Genomic DNA, 19,760 nt, shown 5'->3' with positions numbered 1-19,760 from the left:
TTTTTTTTTCTTAATATTTTTATTTATTTCTAGGAGAGAGAGAGAGAAAGAGAGAGAGACAGCATGAGCAGGGAAGGGTCAGAGAGAGAGGGAGATGCAGACTCTGAAATAGGCTCCAGGCTCTGAGCTGGTTGTCAGCACAGAGCCCGACGCGGGGCTCGACCCCACGAACCACGAGATCATGACCTAAGCAAAAGTCGGACCCTTAACCGACCAAGCCACCCAGGCGCCCCCATTCTTTCTCTTTTTCCCCAATACTTAATATAGTATCTAGCTTATTATAAACTTGTTATAAATGAATAATTACTTAACCTTATCAGGTTCCCAACCACTTTTCTCTGGTTGCTGTAGCAAAACACAAAATTCACAGAATAGTCACTGCTTTAATTCTGAGCATGAACATACACCCTTCAGTCTTTGTTCAATTGTATTGCTTGTTACGACAGAGAGACTATATAACTTTTGAAAGAAAAATTTTAATGTGACCCACTTCTTTATTTATTATTTATTATTTATTTATTATTATTTATTATTCTTATATCCACAGTGTAACCTTGCATTTAATGGATATGCAAAAAATGTTTGCCAAATGGATCAACATGATAAAACTTCAGTAAAACTACCTGTAGAATTTTCTGAAGAAGAATACTTGAGATATTTTCCATTTGCCATTAATTTCACCATGCTGCTCCTGATCTTACAAATGTCAAGATTTTGGTAATAAACCTGAATGAAGACAGGAAGTTCAGTGGAGTGGACATTTCTTTTGGTTTATTTATTTATTTATTTATTTATTTATTTTTTGTTGTGACTGCAGTTTCAAGAATCAATTCTAAAACATCTTTATTCTTTGTCAACTGTCTCTTCTCTGCAATAAAATTCCTCATAATTCTGGTAGTTTGGCTCTATTCCCAGTTCCTTTGGAAGGCCATATTTAGTGTTCAATAAAGATTCATGGTACACTGACTTTATGCTACTCTAGGAGCTTGGGTTATGTTAGTGAACAAAGCAATAAATGATCTCTGCTTTCCTGGAACTTTTACCATAGCAGAAGAAAACAAGCAACATATAAATAAAGAAAAACGTAAGGATTAAAAACATATTTGAGGGGCTCCTAGGTGGCTAAGTTGGTAAGCATCTGACTCTTGACTTGAGCTAAGGTCATGATCTCATGATGTGTGAGTTCAAACCCTGCATGGGACTCTGAGCTGACAAGGCAGAGCCTGCTTGGGTTTCTCTCTCTCTGTCTCTCTCTGCCTCTCCCCTGCTTGTGTTCACACACACACACACTCTCTCTCTCTCTTTCTCTCTCTCTCTCTCAAAGTAAATAAATAAAATAAAACAAATGTATTTGAAACATGTGAAGAACCTTAAATACTAAATTGGGTAATAGAGTAGCCCTTGTCATAGAATAGTATGTTCATGGAACGTTCCACTGAAAAGCCACATTTGAACAAAAACATAGGGGAAAGCATTTCAGTCTGTAGGAAATGTGAGTAGAAAAGATCATAAAGGTGTTGATAATATTTTTTGGAAGCCAGAAAGCAAAAGACAAAAACAAAGAGGTCAGACTAGATGGAAGAAGCAGAGGTGGTTAAGAGTAAAAGAATAGGATAAGATTTCAAGTGGACTAGATCATTTTCCTAACTTGATATTTAACTTTTTAAAATATTTCTGCTTTAACTCTCAGTGAATCGTGATGACCTAAAAGAAGGATCTTCACTCTTCTCCAGCAGGGTCGGAGTGGATGCTAGGGAGGAAGACAGTTATGCCTTCTATATTGTAGCCATTCAATATTTGATAAGGATGGTTTTTATACTTCCATTGGGAATAATCTGGGGTTGGAGAAGTAATTTTAAAATATAAATTTTGGGGGGCACCTGGGTGGCTAAGCTGTTAAGTGTCTGGTTTTGGCTCAGGTCATGATCTCATGGTTTGTGCTATCAAGCCCCGCATCAGGCTCTGTGCTGACAGTGCAATGCCTGCTTAGAATTCTTTCTCTCTCCTTCTCTCTCGGTCCCTATCATGCTCTCTCTCTCCTTTTCTTTCAAACTAAATAAATAAGCTCAAAAATATATTCATATAAATTTTTGTATAAAATTCTAATGCTGCTACAGGTTTTCAAGAATTATATCAGAGAAAGGTGATTAATTTTAATTGTTTATTTCATGACCTCAGAGAATAGGGGAAGACATAATCCCTAGGGTTCATGTCCCAAAGGGTGTACAATAGAGATAAGAATATCTCCAGCAGTCCCAACCAAGAGAGGCCTTACCTTTGCCATCAGCAGTTTTGTTTTCAGATTCTAGAGATAGATTGATATTAATTTCAATGTACGATATCTGGAAAACAGCATGGGAGGGGGAAAACTTACCCTTAGATCTAGACAGTTCCTGAGGATTTTAGTCACTGCAAAAGTAACATATCTCAACATGCAAGGAACAGAAAGTGCATTTATATTACACAGTTTTGTCTTAAATGGCCTGGATCAGATGAACAAGGGATCCCAGGGTAGGGAGAATAGAAGAGGTCTGAGAACTTGGGGAATGTGCATTGTCTTATTTCTGTAAGTTATTGAAGAAATAGTCAAGGTAGGATAGAGAAGATATGAGCAAAAATAAACACTAGAGACTGAAAAATTAAAAAGGACCAGCTTTAATTAAGATTATAAAGCAGGAAACCCAGGTGTCTAAGAAACATTAGAACAAAATAGGGAAAACAAAGGTAAGAAGATTTCAGCTCTTATATTTCTTGGACCCATTGCTATAGAAAATTTTTACCAACAATTTAATAATAGTATTTGAGATGCAAGAATCATCATCTTAAATACAACAGTCATTTAAATAAAATTCAAAAGGACTTAGATAAGTGAAATACTGTATTTAGCAAGACATTGATAATGAGAATGTGTGGCTTCATGATGGATTATTTCTTTGAGGTTGTCTTTAATACTCAGACATATGGGTTTAGGGACAGAGAGGGCCATTAAGCTCTCAGTCTTGAATGTGATCTGATATCTTCATTGATGGGCCATCTGAAACTATTTCTTGGATCATGGAATCAGAGGTAACCTTACCAGAGAGATGATTAAGATTTTCCTGCTATGGTAAGATCTCAGAGGTGTTGGGCACCGACTGGAGAAATACAATGATACTTTTACTCCTTTCTCCTAAAATGTCTTCCTAGTGTAACTACCCCTAGTTTTTTTTTTTAAACAAATCCTTCTCCTTTACATATAATATATGGACAGGATGAATATCTTGCATGTTTTGAAGGGAGAGAATAGGTGAGAAGAGAGAGAAAAAGAGAGAATCCTAGGCAAAGAAAGTTTCTAAGTCACTCTTAATTATTTCTGGGAGAGAAAATCTCCCTAAATCTTGCTCTCATTTCATTATGATGCTACTTTCTAGTGCCGCTCTGTGGTCAGTACATTGTCAGAAGACTATTTCCTATTGGTCCAGAGACTCTGGTTTGTCACAAATTACAAGTATGATCATTAGAAATGTCTTACTATCTAGACCTAGACCATGGGTCAGAGCCTCATGTGGAGGAATGGACATATGGTTGGGATTTTGATCAAGGCTGTAGTCACAGATATGTAGATGGGTCCTTATTGACATGTCATTGGGTAAGTCAAGGTTTCTCCAGTTTCTGTTTTGTCACCTCTAGAATAAAGAAGTAGACATGATTATCTTTAGCACCTACACTGACGATTTATCAAGCAATGAGGTCAGAATGACAATTAAGAGCTGGTTAGTTGAGGAGAAAACTATAAAAAAACAAGTTAAGATTTATTGTGATACCAGATTCACTGTGTCACGAAGAAAAAGATTAAAGTGTTATATGAAATGAATAATAAAGGCACAAATATAAAATGTTAGGGGTGTTTATGCTTAATGTCACAGTATAAACCTATGATGTAAAAATTAATTTATTTGGAACTCTCTTTATTTTGTACTGCTTACAGAGCTGACATAATCAGTCATTATATTATGCTAGGGGTATCTTTTATGAACTTATAATGTTCAAGGAGGACTGAAAGAGTTATGGGAATATTTGATTTAAAATAAACATAAATCCCTTTATCTCATACTTTTATTTGTAAATATTAAAAATTACAGTTGAGATCTTAAACAATTTTTTACAGAGTTCACTTTTACATAATTTTTTAAATATAATCTCTACAACCAATATGGGGCTTGAACTTACAACACGAAGATCAAGAGTCCCATGCTTTACTGGCTGAGTCAGCCAGGCACCCCAAGAACTTAAAAAATTTTAACGTAATAATTATATTGCTTTTATACTTAAAGAACATTTAAAAGATGATTCTCATGTTTTTAAATATTAGACATTTAGCATATCTTACATAATAAATACATAGAGAAATTAAGAAAAGACATTTTGCTTCATCTTCTAGTATTGTTAAGGGGTAGTTAGGCAAGTTTCCTTGATGCTCACTCTCTTTAATATTTTTATTCTCAGGACCGATTCTGACTCTGACAAACACAAACCATCGTGTTACTGTCAGAGAGAAGTAAAAGTGGGGCTATGTTCACTCTCTTGGGCTTCTCAGATTACCCAGAACCACAAGTTCCCCTCTTCTTGATTTTTTGGTCATGTACAGTGTCACTGTCGTAGGAAATATTGGGATGATAGTTATAATCAAGATTAACTCCAAACTGCACACACCCATGCACCTTCTCCTCAGCCACCTCTCATTTGTCGATTTCTGCTATTCCTCCATCATTGTTCCTAAGGCCTTGACAAACCGAGTAGTGGAAGACAAGATCATTTCATTTCCAGAATGTGTAGTTCAATATTTTTTTCTTTTGTAGTTTTGTGGTAGCTGAATCCTTTTTATTAGCTGTGATGGCCTATGACTGATTTGTGGCAATGTGCAAACCTCTGCTCTACACAGTGGCCATGTCCTGGAAGCTCTGTGCCATGCTGGTTGTCGGATCATATGCATGGGAGTACCATAGATACTCACATGCTCTGTTACCCAATTATTGTTTCCGGGTTTCAACACAATCAATCACTTCTGTGAGTTCTCTGCGCTGCTCTCCCTGTCTTGCTCTGATATTTACATCAATCAGTTGCTGCTTTTCTTTTCTCCCACCTTTAATGTGGTCAGTACACTGCTCATCATTCTCATGTCTTATGTATTTATCATGGTCACCATCCTCAAGATGCATTCAGCCAGTGATCACCACAAAGCCTTCTCCACCTGTGCCTCCCACCTGACTGCCATCACCATCTTCTATGGGACTATTCTTTTCTTCTACTGTGTTCCTAACTCCAAAAACTCCAGGGATACAGTCAAAGTGGTGTCTGTGTTTTACACAATGGTGATCCCTATGCTTAATCCCTTGATCTACAGTATGAGAAATAAGGATGTCAAGGATGCAGTCAGCAAATTAATGGATACTAAAGTCTTTTCTTTTTGAGCATATTATTTGAGTAGATTTTGTCCTTGAAATGTAAATCAAGTGTGCCTAGAAATGTAGGTGGTAAAGATACCTTTAAATATAATGAAGAGTTAATGTATAATGGAAAGTCATTCAAGAGACTTAACTTGACTCTATCTCTTGCTTACTGGAAAAAGAAATCAGAAGCCCTTCTCAACTTTGGTTTTTAATCTACAAAATTAAGGTAATGTAAGCTAGCTCCTCATCTTTTTGTGAAGACTAAATCTTAATATAGATATCATGTGGAATACTTTGTATAATCCCTACAAACATTAATTTTATTTCCCTTTCTTATAACATACCTCAAGTAGATGAGGCTCTCAATAAGTACCTGAATTTACCTCTTAAAAGTAAAAGTAGCAGTTAAAATAAGACATCGTCCTCATCTCCAAGGAATGCAAAATCCAGTGTTGACAGTAGGGCAGAGAAGAACGTGGCCATTGTATAAGGTGGGGAATAAAAAGGATCATAGAGTGTTTGAAAGAAAGAAAAGTTTAAGTCCATTCAGGAACTTTAGAGTAATGTCTTCAAAAAATAGGTATTGCTTCAACTTCGCTTTGAATAACAGGATGGACAGAGTTTCAGGAGACAAGAAGGCACGAGTTTCATTCAGAAGAGCAAAGCATTATGAAATCAAGAAGGTCAGAATGTAATACTGGGTAGTAATCCAAAAATATTTTATTGAGTGATTACTATATAACGTGTGTGTGTGTGTGTGTGTGTGTGTGTGTGTGTGTTGCATTGTGTATATGAGTTACTTGGCATGAGTGGAAATTTAATAAGACATTGTCTATATCCTAAATATGTTTCAAAGGCACTCCACTGTGGCAGTGTGATAAGCTATGATGGGCTCCACCAAAGGCTTAAAGATGTTAGACTGAATTTCAGAAAATCTCTTTTTTCAAATTATTATTTTTGGGGGGCGAGAAGGAGAGAGAAAATGATTGGGGGACAGGAGCAGAGAGAGACAGGGACAGAGAGTCTTGAGCTGTCTCTATGCTTAGCATAGAGCCTGATGTGGGGTCAATCCCATGACCCCAGGATCATATCTGAGCTGAAATCAAGATCAGCATGGTTCACCCAACTGAACTACCCAAGTGCCCCCAAAATTTCAGAAAATTTTATGCAAAACATAAGCATAATGAGTGCCTGCCCAACCTGTGTTTCATACTATTATTCTGCCAATGATGACATAGCAAACATTACTAATCCTTAATTTTATTTTTTCCTGAACATGAACATAACCTCTAACTCCTTCTCAGCTGAATTCCTGCTTCAAGAAAAAGTGCTCTAGGGCTCCTGGTGTGTCAGTCAGTTAAGCACCTGACTGCCTCAGTTCATGTCATCGGGCTCTCTTGTCTTAGTGAAGAGCCCACTTTGAATCCTCTGTCCCTGTCTCTCTCTGCCTTTCCTCCACATCCTCTCTCTCTCTCTCTCTCTCCCTCCCTCCCTCCCTCTCTCTCTCTCTCTTCCTATGCTCAAAATAAAATTAAAAAACCTTGCTCAAACTGGGGTGCCTGGGTGGCTCAATCAGTTGAGTGTTCGACTTCAGCTCAGGTCATGATCTCATGGTTCATGGGTTTGAACCCTGCATCAGGCCCTATGCTGACAACTCAGAGCCTGGAACCTTCTTCAGATTCTGTATGTGTGTCTGTCTCTGTTCCTCCCATGCTCATGCTTTGTCTCTGTGTCTCTCAAAAATAAAGATTAAAATTTTTAAAAAAAATTGCTCAAAACCAATTTCTTACATAACTTTATTCAAGATACAATAAAATCAGATAGTGATTACTACCAAGGCCTATTTATTTTATCTGACAAGTTAAAAGTACTAGGCTCTATAATATTAATAACTCACATTGTTTGTATGCCTTGTACATGCTTCTCTTTCTCTCTACTCTATATGGATAGTTAAAATTTCAAACAAGTTATTAATGTAATGAAAAATAATACATTTCCTGTCTTTATGGTAAAGGTGAACAATTTTATATGTTACTTAGAATATGCATACTATTTTTAACTTATGATCACTATCAAAATGTTCTAATTACATATATTATACTATAAAAAGTTAATTAAATAACCATTTTGCATGGAAAGATGCAATATAAGAAATAGTATTTTAGAAATTGGATATCTGATGAGGAAGTGCTTTTTTTCTCTTCTGTTGACTTCTGTTTCTCAGCGTATCCACACATTTATCTTTCACTTTACTTTATTCTTTTTTTTTCAAGACACTCAATACATTTTAGTGAGCCTTTTAGTTTACAACATGAGGTAAAGGGATTGTCAGTCATCCTAAACCAATATTTTTCAAAGATGTAATAAATATTTCAAACTTTAGGGGATTATAATGGATTACACATATTAAAAGTTGGGGATCAGGTAAACAGTATCTGTGTTCTTGAATTTTCCAGTTGAATCTTCCCTTCCAATAGTAACCAGCTCTAATTAGTTACATAAGTTTCCTCAAGGCCATGTCTTATTGTTGTTGATGCCTCTATACCTGAAGCATTGCTATTTCAGTCAATATCCACTAATTCCACTTCAAAAATGCGTTTTGCATTGGTGGCATTTTGGCATCAGGCTGTCCTTTCTTTCATAAGCCCATTCTGGTTCAATCTCTAGTTGAACCTTTTCTCCTTTACTCACTTATAGACTAATACAATAAATTAATTCATTATTAATAAATTAGTACATTAATTAATAAATGGATACAATTTATATGTACTTTTATAATTTCCAATTTACCTTGAAATTTAGGAAGCTACTTATGTGAATTATGGGTAATTCATTTGTAGAGAGACCCTTATTTTACTTCTGTCCTGCTTGGACAAAGGATGATTATTTTGGGGTGAAAGTCACACCAAGCATTTATCTTTTACTCTGAAGAAACCAAAGCCCATAACACTTCAGTGACCTGGCTAAGGTTGTAAAAGCAATTGTTGACAAATGAAAGCAATTTGTTAAGACTTCAGATACCCCAGCAAGCATATCTTCTAGTAAACACTAGCAAACAATCTTGGTTTTTTTTCATTTTTCTGTTGCCACATTTCAGAGTCTTTATAATAGATTCCGTTGCTTCTGTAACAGCATGCCATTTGGCACTTTTCACATTTTTTGGTTGTGTATCTTGCAGTTTTGAAAATAATTTAACTTTGCATATAAAGTATTTCATCATAAATTTAAATAGCAGCAAAAAGTGTGATTACTGTTGCATAGCATAATTCATTTAAAATATACACATAAGTGGGTGTTTGGGTGGTTTCATTGGTTAAACATCTGACTGGCTCAGGTCATGGTCTTAGGGTCCCTGTGTTCGAGCCTTGCTTCAGGGTCTCTGCTGTCAGCACAGAGCCTGCTTCTGATCTTCTGTACCCCTCTCTCTGCCTTTCCCTAACTGATTGTCTGTATCTCTCTAAATAAATAAGTGAACTTAAAAAAAAAAAACATACATAAGAACATCTGAAAGTAGATTTGTGTCTTTCCTCTTCCTCACCTCATGGTCAATTCTACTACCCTCATTGAATATTATAATTTTATTAATCACATTTATACTTTTAAGTTGTACCATAATGCTTTTGGCAAGATTGAAAGGTATTTTCCTAGATTAACTTAACCTTGTAATGATACAATAATTGTACCACTAATGAAAACTGTAATTACATAAGCTAATTTGGATAAAATACAGGTATTCAAAATGGAAAAAATGCATTTGCAAATTTATTTTTGTGAGAAATATTGAGTATATGTTTGGATTTTTTTTAATCTCAATTAAATGTATCCATGGAAATATATTACTTAATGCTAGAAAGCAAGATAATTTACTTTCATTTCTATTTCTATTAGAAAAAAATTTTAATGTTTATTTTTTTTTGAGAGAGAGAGAGAGAGAGAGACAGTGAGTGAGCAGGCGAAAGGCACAGAGAGAGGGAGACACAGAATCCAAAGCAGGCTCCAGGCTCTGAGCTGTCGGCACAGAGCCTGATGTGGGGCTCAAACTTGTGAACTGTGAGATCCTAACCTGAGCCCATGTCAGCTGCTTAACTGTCTGAGGCACACCAGCGCTTCTATTTCTACTGTTTAATAGATGAAAATATTGAGAATATTTGGTCATGTTAAGAGTATATGAGACTAAGAACTGTATCAGAAACTATGCTGTGTTAGTAAAGTCACTTAACTCTTTCAACTACATCCGAGTGATGTGCCAATTTCTCACAATAATTTTTCATGAGAAATTTTTAAAAATTTAATGCATTACACAAAATTATACTGAGATTCTCCAATTTTGTCAAAGGGCAAATTATTAGAAATTAATTCTTTCAAAAGAGTTTGTTACCCAGTTTAGTAGATTGAAAACATGGTCAAAATTCCCCATTCCTGTGGTGTCTATGCCACTGTGCAGCTCTTCTGATCACATGGTGGAATCAGTTTCCCCACCCCTAGAAGTTTGTCTGCTTTTCTGAGTAGCTTTGGCTAACGGAGCATCGCTGCAGTGATGTTGGGCAAGTTTTAAGCCTCTGAGAAGCAATGTGGCAATTTCACATCTCCTGGGATTTTCACAATCTCTCAGGAAAACTGCCATGTAAACAGGCACAGACTGGCTCTCTTACCTCCAGCATATGACCTGGCATCTAGCCAAGTATGCTACATGGGTGTGAAGCCCTCTTACATCACCTAAATTGCCAAGCTCATATCATACATATAAACAAACCAAGCCACAAGTAGTTGTGTCAGGATCAGATGAGCAGAACTAACTTACAGACTCATGCCACAGTGATCAATTTGATAGACAGTTGTTGTTTTTAACTAATATGTTTGGAAGTGGTTTGTCATGGAATCGTTGGAAACACTCACTTTTTTATTTGACTTATTTATTTATTTTGAGAGAGACACACAGTGTGTGAGCAGGGAAGGGGCAGAGAGTGAGAGAGGATCCCAAACAGGCTCCCTGCTCAAAGCAGAGATGGATGTGGGACCCAATCGCACAACCATGAGACAATGGCCTGAGGTAAGATTGAATCACACACCCAATTTACTGAGTTACCCATGTGCACTGGAACCATTCACTTCCTTAATTCCTGAGGTTACCACAAGGCCTCCTTAACACTTATCATATAACCATTAAGCATGTCCATTGTTCTCCCACTTCCCACGGAGAGACACCTTGATTAAAACAATGTAATTAAAAAGTTCAGGAAATTTAACACATTGTTGATTTCATTGAAACTTGCTAACAGTATTTTACTAAAATGGCGGTATCATGTGTTCCAAATACATTTCATCAAAAACTTAGAGCTTCATCTTTACGATATTAAATTTATGGATAACAACCAAGAAATCAACCTCAATAGAACTTTTGTATTTAAAAAATGCCTGCCATGTCTTTAAGTCTAATATAAATAGACAAGCAAAGCAGCTTCCCTGTGGGAGGGTCGCCCGGATGATCTAATAAAGTATGACAACCAAAGACGCTCCTTAGAGATGCCATCCTGAGACCATCTCCTCCGTCAGGGGGAGGCTTTCGTGACCATAGTCTCCGGGTGCACTAAGAACACAAGGCACAGATGGGAAACAAATATGGTCATTGATCTCCTATATGTCTGATTTCAAACCATGTCTGTATTGGTTAAATACACACCCTAAAGCCATTATTTTCCTTGAAAAGAAGCCTGCATATGCCAGAGAGAAACTTGGGTTTGAAGAGTCTTGATTAAGCAAACTTCAGGCTTCCTGGAAAGCAGTATTTCAAAATGTTCTTGTGTTTTAGGGCTTAGAAGCTTGCTGTCTCTCTCTAGACTGGGGATCTTTGCTTTTGAAAATAGAGGGCAAAGAAATTATGAAAGTGGTAGGTGGAAAAGACACCCAGAAAAATTCTTCAAACTTAGGGAATTAGATGAATCAATCTCAGGAGAATGCACATTGGTTATTGAAATTTTGCAAACTGATTACTTGTAACTATTGACATCCATGAAGTTCTTGAAATGCTGACTGTACGTAAGCCACAGGCAGCGATTTGAACCTTATTGGTTTAGGAGGTGTTATAGAGCCTGTAAAGGAGCAGACCTGGTAGAAACCCTAGCCCCATTATGGTTAATGACCTTTGGGGCCCAGCAGGGAGATGCCACTCCAGCACCATCGGTAGCTCTGCTCTTCCTCACACCCTCATATGTGGGGGCACAGATCCAAAAGCAGCACATGGCCTCATCTTATCAGTGATTCCAACTTGGGGCAAGTTACAACTGACAGTGCCTCACCTTTTTGTAAAGGTGCATTACTGTAGTGATCTCATTTATTGTTATAAATATCAAATGTGTTAATGGGGCACCTGGGTGACTCATTGGTTGAGCTTCCAACTCAGCTCAGGTCATGATCTCACAGTTTGTGGAAGCCCTGCCTCAGGTTCCAGATGGGAGCCTGGAGCCTGCTTCGGATTCTGTATCTCTCTCTCTCTCTCTTTCTCTCTCTGCCCCTTTCCTGCTCATTCTCTCTTTCTTTCTCTCTCTCTCTCTAAGAATGAATAGACATTAAAAATTTTTTAAAAATATTTTTTATAAAAGCAAAAATGTGTTAATGGTTGTTACAAGACAGTAACTGGGTCATAGAAAATGGTCAGTGATGTGAGCATTATTTACCTTCTGGATAAATGTGGTTTGTTATTCACACCTGTGGCTGGTATTTGACAGAGCTCTGGTTTGACTTCAGACCCTGTGTCTTTCAGAAAGAGCTTCTGAATATAACACAGGCAAAGTTTGCAGGACACATTCATCTATTTCATCATGACAGTATGATCCCTGGTTCACAGAGCAATGCATGGAGGCAGCATACAATGCAGTACAATGCATCATGAACTCTGAGAGGAAACTTGCTGGGTTACAGTTATAGGTGCTAAGCTGGGATAGTTTGTCTTCCTGTTTATATCTCATGGGAGAAGCTGTTGGAGTCTTAGGATAGTAGTGTTTTCTTGGTATCTCATTGATATCTCAGAGAGATCAATAATTGTTTTGGGAAGCCTAGGGAACATGGGTCCCAGAGATTCTCACACACAAAACCATAAAACGTTTCCATGGTAACATCTCCAGAACCAGGAGAGACAACAGGTCTCCCACAGGAAGTTGGACTGCACACTCATTTCCTGGGGATGGGCATCAATGATATTGTCTAGGAGCTGAATGCTTTTTTTCTCCTTTTTCCTCAAAAGTTTAATTTTTATGGCCATTTTNAAGAAATGCCATGTTTTGATCACTTCCTCCTGAACACACTTTTGTGTAGGGAGAAACAGTCTCAATGGGGAATGGAAACAGTTTAATCTGCAGGAACAACCACCTGGTAACAACTGCTGGTGTAAGAGGGAAGAGGGCAAGTAAACTGGGGAGAATGCTTGGTCTCTCCCTCTCCCCTTCCTCCTCTCTCACACTGACTCCATCCTTGGAACCTGGAGAAGATCCTATGGAAGTTTCCTTCTCTGGTGTTCAGAGCTGTAGGAAGGGGAGTGTCCTTAGAGGGATACAGAAGTAAGAACCCTCTGTGAGACAGAAAGGAGAGGAATTATTTTGGTCTTGTGCATAGCACTGAGAAATGTCTTTCCATAGCAGGCTTCTCAACATTGGTACTATTGACCTTTCGGGCCAGATAATATTTTGATGTTTGTGTGAGCTGCTTGCATGTGTATGTGTGTGTAGGGGGGTGGTGGCTGGACGGAGGAAGGGAAGGCTGCCTTGTGCATCATAGACTCTTCAGCAGCACTCTGGTCTCTACCCACTAGATGTCACTAGCACCCCTTCCTATTGGGACAACCCAAAAGTCTTGGGACAAAGACACAGGTCCCAGAGGGACCAAAATCCCTTCTGGTTAAGAACCACTTCTATGTAAATAATCAACAGCCAGAGTTTTCACCTTTAGACTTTAAAATAGGCATGGGTTTCAAAATTATATACTACATTAGACTCAGGAAGAGGCAAGTCTCTTTTACTGACCATTGAAGAGAGAAAAACGATACTATCAGAATAACTATTTACTTCCAGACTGGGATTTCTTAATGCACATATCTTTTACTTCTTTGAAATCACTTGACAAAAGGGGACATAGTTGACTGTGTTGAATAATTGTGAAGACTGTCTTTCCTCCAGGAATAATCAGCTGGTTTCTCCATACCATCAGGCAAGTTTCTGCTTTTCTTTTCAAATGATGAGAAAAAAAATATTTATGTTTCATGGATTTTGTGAGGGTTAAACATGCCAACAATTTGTGTATGCATATATAATATTCTAGCTATGCCTTCTGGCTCACTATTTTTCAACTTAGAATTTTATCATGGCCATTTTTCAGGTCATTAATGGCCTTCAAAAATATCCTCTTCATAGCTGCATACATTCCTATAATATATATGTACCATAGCTGTCAACTTTTCTCTCTTATTTATTAAGTCTTCTTAATGTTTATTTATTTTTGAGAAACAGCATATGTGAGCGAGGGATGGCCAGAGAGAGGGAGACAGAGGATCCAAAGCAGACCCTGCACTGAAAGCAGACAGCAGGAATCAGGCCTTGAATTCAGTAACCCTGAGATCATAGTCTGAGCTGGTCAGACGCTTAACCAACTGAGCCGCCCAGAGGCAGCTGACCATTTTCCTCTTGTTTGACACAGTATTGTTGAAATTGACTGTCAAAAATAATGCTACCATGCATCTACGAACATTTTCATAACACTTCCACACATACATCTTTGATCCGTTCTTCAAATAGATTTAAAGCAGTGAATTTATTTGTCACATAGGTTCTTCTAAGGCTTCAGAGTCAGAGTTACAGGAAGTTTGAATCCAAGTAGGAACTCCCTGTACAAAGGCTGACATTGAAGAGCAATATCAAGAAAACCATTATGTTAATGTATAGGAAAAAAAATGCTGGCAAAGAGTATAAAAGCTTCTTCTTCATCTAAAACATATTACTAAACAATGAACACTTGTGGGTAAATAATCACCAATAGACATGCGTCTCATCATTACAGGGGAAAACAGAGAAGGATATTGAGTGATGTAAAACATAATTTGCTGAGATCTCAATACTTCCTGGGTCATTAACCATTCTGCCAGGAAAAAGGGCTTTGAGTTTCATAAAACAATGTGGCTACTTAAGAAATGTGGTATGTCCTTCTAATGATTCAGTGTCAAGCATTAAATTGGGTAGGACTTGATTAAGGAATCATAGACGCTGTGATGGATGTGGATGTTTTTGTGTGATCTGGAAATTAAGTGTGACCTAATGTATCTCTCCACATGTCTGTACTTTTCCTAAACTTCACAAAAGCTATGTTCTAATTCTTTGCTGAAAAAATTAACTAACTTACATGTTTTATGTATTTTTTTTCAAAAGACATCCAAAAAATGTATTTGGGATTGTATAATGGAGGATAACTATTAATATTTTTCTCCAACTTCAATCAAATGGGGCCATGGGCATGAGAAACTGCTCCAATGTGTCAGAGTTCATTCTCCTCGGATTCACAGGAGCCCCTGAGCTGAGAGTCTTCCTCTTCCTGCTGTTCTTTCTCATCTATGGAGTCACGGTGCTGGGTAACCTGGGCATGATTGCAGTGATTCAGGTCAGCTCTCACTTCCACTCCCATGTACTTTTTCCTCAGCCACTTGTCCTTTGTGGATTTTTGCGACTCCATGGTCATCATGTCAAAGATGCTAACTAATACCTTAAACAAGGACAAAGCCGTCTCCTCCCTGGATGCACAGTGCAGTTCTACTTGTTTTGCACGTGTGTGGTAATTGAGGTCTTCCTGCTGGTTGTGATGGCCTATGATCGCTTCATGGCCATCTGCAACCCACTGTTGTACATGGTCACCATGTCCCGGAATCTCTGTATGGAGCTGGTGTCTGGCTGCTACCTCTGTGGGATGGCGTGTTCTCTGACCCACTTGTGTTTAGCTCTTGAGATCCCATCCTACAGATCAAATGTGATTGATCACTTCTTTTGCGATCTACCCCCTCTCCTACCCCTCGCCTGCTCTGATGTCACTGTGAATGAACTGCTGCTCTACATCGTGGCGACTGTCAATGAGTTCACCACCATCGTGATCATCCTCACATCCTACTTGCTCATTCTCATCACCATCCTGAGGATACAGTTTTCAGGGGGAAGGCACAAAGCCTTTTCCACCTGTGCCTCCCATCTCACAGCCATCCTTGTCTTCCATGGAACAATCCTTTTCACTTACTGCCACCCCAGTTCTGGCAACAGTATTGATACTGACAAGGTGGCCATGTTGTTCTACATGGTAGTGATCCCCATGCTGAACGCCCTCATCTATAGCTTGAGGAACAAGGATGTGAAAGCAGCTCTCTGGAAAATTATGAGCTCCAAAATGTTTTCCTAGAAAATATTTCCTAGAAAAAATTTCTTTTTTTTTCAAGTTTCTTTTAATGTTTATTTATTTTTGAGAGATATAGACAGAGCATGAGCAGGGGAGGTGCTCAGAGAGAGGGAGACACAGAATCAAAACAGGCTTCAGGCTCTGAGCTGTCAGTACAGAGTCTGAGGCAGGGCTCACACCCAGGAACGCTAGATCATGAACTGAGCCGAAGTTGGACGTTTAACTGATCGAGCCACCCAGGCGCCCTGAAAAATTTTATTTTCAATACTCAGGGTACCAAAGTGCAGGCAACTGGAGGTAACGGGTGTCTTGTAATGTTCGAGTGAGGTAGAGCCAGAAGGTCAGTAGTTATGAGTGATTTTTTTTTATTCCCTTATCTTTGTACCTTTTCAAATTGCCTCAAAGTTAGGATTGAGTATATTTCAAATTGGAATCCTACTCTTTTTCTTTTCTTCAATCTAAAATCTCTAAATGGATAGGATAAGTGGATTCTTAAAACATGTTTAGTTTGCTTTGTAACCTTCACAAGCTGAATGAAGAACTCTTTACAATCTTACTTTCTTTCAGTGTCTGTTATGGAAAATTTTTCCTTTTCAAAATTGATTTCCTGCTATTTTACAATGAAGAACATGTCTTTTTCCAAAAGTTTATACACGGAGATCTCCACATGTACATATGCCATTTTTTATCTTTCTATACTTTTTAAAAAGTTTATTACTTATTTCTTATTTTCTTTATTATTTTATCTCAGTGTTTGGCGTTTTTGGAACTTTACATACTATTAAATCTTGAAAAGTGGAGTTAATCATAATTACTTCGCAAGAATGTTAGTAAAATTAAACTGCGTGTCATGTGTAGAGAGCCTAGAATAATCCCCAGCACATGATTAGTTCTCTCTTTGTCTCCCCACTCTCTTTATATTGTACTAATACTACATCTATACTTTCTGTCACACACACACACACACACACACACACACACACACACACACACAATTGCTGTCATTCATTACTACATATAGCTGCATTTCTGACAGGTCACTTGTCATACTTTTGTTATTTCTTTTTTCACTTTTTGTCTCCATTCTAACTCTTCATTTGGATAAAACACTCACTTCTAAATGGAATGTAACCTAGTTGGTGAAAACGTACATATTTCATTCTCAAGCCTAATTATGGAAAGAGCCTAAATGTGTGATGTCTATCAACTGATAAATGGATAAACAAGATGTGATACACACACACACACACACACACACACAATGGAATATTACTGAGCCACCAAAAAGAATGAAATCTTGTGTTTGCAACAACCTGGATGGAATTAGAAAGGATTATACGAAGTGAAATAAGTCAGTCATAGAAAGAAAAATACCATATGATTTTCACTCATCCATGGAATTTAAGAAACAAAACAGATGAACATAGCAGGGAAAAAGAGACATAATCTATAGAGTAGCCTCTTAACTATAAAGAAGAAACTGAATGCTGCCAGATGGGAGGTAAGTGGGGAATGGATTAAATGTGTGATGGGCAGTAAGGAATGCACTTGTGATGAGCATTGGGTATTGTATGTAAGTGATGAATCACTGCACTCTACACCTGGAAGTAATATTACACTGTATGTTAACTAAGTGGAATTTAAATAGAAACTTGAAAAATTAAAAAAAAATCATTTTCAGGGTGCATAGTGCACTTTATTTTTCCTCCTTGTGGTTACTGAATTAATTCTGCTGTGATGGTGTATGACAGCTTCGTGGCCATTTACAACACTTTGCACCACACAGTTGCCATGCCCCAGAAACCCTGTGCCCTACTCGAGGTTCCATCCTATGCCGGGGGAGGAGCATGTTTCCTGAAACTCACATGTTCCGCTTTTGAACAACCTTTCATTGGTTCAACACAATCACGTCTGTGAGTTCTCACTAATGTCTTTGTCTTATCTGAGTCTTATGTCGGCCAGTTGCTTCTTCTCACTGCCATGCCAATGAGGTGAGCACACTGCTCTTCGTTATCCCATCTTATCTGTTTTTTATTGCCACCAGCCTCCGGATGCACTCACCAGGTGAACATCACACGGTCTTCTCCAACTGTCAGCTCCACACCTGACTGGAGCACCTTTTCCCACGGCACCATTCTCTTCTAGTCTGTGCCATAACTCCTAAACTTCCAGGTACACAAAGTGGTATCTGTTATACACAATGGTGATCCTCATGTTGAATCCTCTCATCTATAAGGTGAGAAATAAGGACATCAAAGGCACAGTCAGAAAATAACACTTTTTTTCCTATTGAATGCATGCATTGATAAACCTTTACTTCTGTTATTATAGAACACATTTCTGTGATTGTTGAATGATCTGAGAATCAAGCTCCTTAATTGAGGAGGAAAATTCTATTTTTAAAAAGACCGAATATTTGCAATGGAAAGAATATGAAATTTAGGTCAGAGAAATCATATCCAGCTCTGATAATATAAAACAGGCCAATTGGTTTACCTGAACCAGTCTTTATCTACAAAAATGATATAATATGATATAGTTCATAGAGTGGCATGTGGAAGAAAATAAAATGTAGACAATGTATCTGGCATATTGTATATGTGCAGTAAATGTTAGTTGTATTCTTTCTTCACTGCTAACTGACAGGTTGTAGGTGTTAAATAACCAACCACTTTTGTAGGTTAAATTTAGTGAAATCGATGATAGGAAAGAAATACATAGTCTCCTTTTCAAGAACCTTAAGGCCAGCGTGTTAGTAAATGTCATAACATGTCAGTTGGGAGACACAGTTCAAAATCTTTTATGGATATCAAAGAGATTGTTTCATAATGGCATGCATCTTTTGGCTGACCTTGAAGGATGAGCATGTTTTTAAGAGAAACAAAAAAGGAAGACAGGTTTAATCAGGAGCAAAGAACACAAGCGAGGTTCAAGAGGTGAGCATATATAATTAAGTCAGTGATTCAACAATATTTTTGAGCTATTATTTTAGGTCTTAGGCTTACATGGTATCTTGATAGGTGTTTGAAAGAATGAATATTTGCATAAGATAAACATACTATTCTCAATTCCTTCAAGAAGAGTTCCAGTGTGGAAGATAGAAATATTTACAAGAAGATTAGAAATATTAGCTTGTTTCTTAGAATGGTGAGAACAGAAACAAAGAAAATATATTCATGTTATATGTTTTAGGCTCCTGTGTTATCGCCTAACAATCAGCATAAATATATTACTAATTTAATGGCTGTTGACCAAAGGCATATCTCAATTCTCTTCATCAGAATTCCTTAGGCAGTCTTCATAAAATTATTGAATAGATTTCTTGTAAATATTGAGAACCATTTGCTTTCCTTAAATGTTGTTTTAGATTGTCATTTTTAATTATAATCTGAACAAATAATCAGTGAAACCTAGGTTATTGTGTCTATCAGGAAGGATCAACTTTTCTCTAGTATAAGTAATATTTATTATAAGATGGTCTCATAAATAGAGGTATCTAATTTCAAAAATTTATGGCATCATATTTATCTTTCTTCTATCATTAATTTTGCTTGAATTACTTATATATCTTTGTTCTGTACCCTTTGTTTTTTGAAAAATCCTAAATTAGTTCAGAAAATTGAGAGAAAAATACTATCTGTTTCTGTTGAGGGTAAAATAAATACTGGATAAAAACCTTTTATGGGTTAATTAAACAATTTGGAATGGTTATATGATCTTAAACTTATAGTAATGAATTAAAGTCAACTTTATTTCAAAAATTTGGGCATATAATTATAACCCTCACTGTTTTATATATTCACTTATATGAAACTTCTTTCCTTTACACATTGTCGCTTACTTGATTTGAACTTCCAGGAACACTTGTAAAAAAGAGCAGAAATATTATATTGCTCTTGATTGGAGTCAATT

General features: G+C 37.3%; 2 pseudogenes; both read left to right on the top strand.

The window, feature by feature from the left end:
- The first annotated feature begins 3,251 nt into the window (after positions 1-3,251).
- Positions 3,252-5,450, top strand: LOC144237763 (olfactory receptor 5D18-like; annotated as a pseudogene).
- A 9,468-nt stretch (positions 5,451-14,918) lies between these two features.
- On the top strand, positions 14,919-15,851 carry LOC144237777 (olfactory receptor 5L1-like; annotated as a pseudogene).
- Positions 15,852-19,760: the final 3,909 nt, after the last annotated feature.

Source organism: Crocuta crocuta, unplaced genomic scaffold (assembly GCF_008692635.1).
Source record: "Crocuta crocuta isolate KB4526 unplaced genomic scaffold, BGI_CrCroc_1.0 scaffold1047, whole genome shotgun sequence".
In the NCBI taxonomy this organism is placed as follows: Eukaryota; Metazoa; Chordata; class Mammalia; order Carnivora; family Hyaenidae; genus Crocuta; species Crocuta crocuta.
Note: the sequence above shows the minus strand (reverse complement) of the source record. Positions and strands in the feature narration are given on the sequence as shown.